The following is a 2767-nucleotide window of genomic DNA, read 5'->3' as shown; positions in this document are numbered from 1 at the left end:
AAAGTGAGAAGCAAGCTTGATATAATTGAAATCCTCCATCCTCTCATGTCACCAACCTTCAAATTGATCTTGTTACTCTTTATCCTCTAAAACTAGCATCAAAAGAAATACCATAACCTCCATAAGCCTAACCAACAAAAATAATAGAACACTTCTAGATATACAAAAATAATAAGACACTTCTAGATATATTCTCTTACAAGATCACCATAAGAAAGATTCATACCATCAAAATGGTTCCCCGTGACAAAGACTTCCATCATAGGTACAACCATGTTCAACCTTGTATCTCCATAATGCTATATCTCCTTACAATAAATTTATATAAAAAAATAAATCAAACTTTGATACGATATCTCCCTAAGATCACCATGACTCACACTGTCAAAACATCTACTCCACAATTGAAATTCTTATATTCTATTAATTGCATTATTTGCCCCTTTACCTTGCTTCAAGGTGAAATCTGTGCAGCGATGCCTGAAAGATAAAAAACTACTCCACAATTGAAATTCTTATATTCTATTAATTGCATTCTTTGTCCCTTTACCTTGCTTCAAGGTAAAATCTGTGCAGCGATGCCTGAAAGATAAAAAACTCTTTATTTACTGTAGTCAATCTAATGGAAGTTTTCCACAATTTAATGGGAAAGAACACAAATAAAAAATGGAGAATAAAAATAAATTTGGAGTATTCAATTGTAATGCTTCACACGAGACTAGAATCTATCAACTTTATCACAACTGAGCTTCATTTTCCTTTCATCATTTTGCAGTTGTTTGTACGTCAGAGATCCTTATGCGCACGAGTCATTTCTTTGAGACGATTGCATATCCATTAACATCTTCAAACACATAAGAGTTTACATCGCTTTATTTTTCCCTCAACTTTCACATGGCTCTGATACCATATAAAGGAAAAAGTGCTTATTTGATTATTTCAATTATCTTTAAATAAATATGTATAAGGATTTTACAACTGTACCTTTCAACTGCACCTTTCAACTAGCTGCTAACTAATAGTACACCAATTTAGTGAATGTAATATTAATACACTAACAAGAAGGATGTTGAAGAATTAGAGGGACTGGCTGACTGATGACTGACTTCTACATCTCCTCAAGGTTTCTAGTTATTATGCTATTATAACATTCCTGAGTTTTAAGATTCTGTAGATTTGAATTATTAGTATTTTTGTCTTTAAGCTTAATTTGCTACCCTGGGTTCAACATTATACCACCTTTTGTTCGAATCATCTAAGACTCCACTCTAATGCATCTCAATAGGAATTTTATGTTTTTATAGATTTTTTTATTGCGTGTCACAATCTTAGACATATTTAAGGTTTAGAGAACACACTCTTATCAGTTATCAACTCTACTATTCATGGAGGTAGAAATATCAAAATGAGGGATTGATTAAGGCAAGCTCATTCATATATAGACACAACATATTTTTTTTTCTATGCTTTTTATAGGTGTAGATCTAGAAATTAATGATGGAGTTGAGGTACAAGAAAAAAAAGCGATCAATGACAGACATCATCATCATGAATCCTAGATAAAAACCTCAAACAAAGTTGCTCAATGCTTGTGTCCTCACAATTTCAACCTAGATTTCAAGAGACCAAAAATGAGCCTATCGACCCTGCATCTAAACAAAAAATTGTACTGTAAAATGTCAAGACAGGGTCATTGAGCATTTGAGTCCTATATAGAAATCCTATGGTTTGGTGATAGTTTCTCCCTTGGATCCCATTATTATTTTTGTGACTGTGTGTTATTCTTCTATGTATTTGCATCTCTATTTTGTTAATTTATTAAGAAATTCAAGCATTCTTTAAGATCTATTTAGGCATTATAATCAATCAATCCTATTTTTTAGTAAAGTAATAGAACCCATGTAGTTTGGCTCTCCTTTTGAGAAGTAAGCTAGACTCAACATCTTTGGTCAGTTCATGTTCCATTCTTTTATAGAAGAGAGGTTGACTCTAGTAATTTTTTATTTTTTTTACAAAAGGCATGAGGCCTAAAATATATATTAATATTAAAGTAGATTACATAAAGATTATACATCAAAGTTTGTTGGATATCAACCAACAATAGGGAAAATGGAGAAAATTTTCTGAACAAAATGGAGCCTATTACTGCTCAACCAGAAACTAGAGGCTCTAAGCCCATGCAAGATAGCACCATGCATACCCGAGAGGCCAAGCGGAAGTAGGCACCATTGATTCAAAAAGACCATATAAGACTTCATAACAGTACTACTAGCACAAGAAAAACCCAAAAAAGAGGAACATCTGTAATAATGACTATAAGGCTAAATTACCTAGAGACGTGGGAAGTCTCCTAATCTAGGAGCCTCGCACTAGATCTTTCTAATTGACCGGTTGGCTTTTATTGGCAGACTCAGCTCAGGAGACACAAATCCTATCGACACATAAATAGGAAATTAGACATGACAGATTAGTTACCTTTGGGAAAAAGGAAGCCAGATCAAATAATGAGTACACATAAATCCTATCGACGCATAAATAGGAAATTAGACATGACAAATTAGTTACCTTTGGAATAAAGGAAACCAGATCAAATAATGGGTAGTGAGAATATTTAGCAATGGTTGGTAGCCGAACAGTCAGGAGAAATTGAGTGGCCATAGGAGAAACTGAATCAGGCATTTTATCTAGGCAAATAGAGGCTTAAAAGGGAGAGAGAGGTTTAGTAAGTGTGTGTGTTAGAAGGGGGTTCGGCCTAACCACAGAAGCC

The sequence above is a fragment of the Cryptomeria japonica genome, chromosome 8, assembly GCF_030272615.1.
Source record: "Cryptomeria japonica chromosome 8, Sugi_1.0, whole genome shotgun sequence".
Taxonomy (NCBI): Eukaryota; Viridiplantae; Streptophyta; class Pinopsida; order Cupressales; family Cupressaceae; genus Cryptomeria; species Cryptomeria japonica.
Note: the sequence above shows the minus strand (reverse complement) of the source record.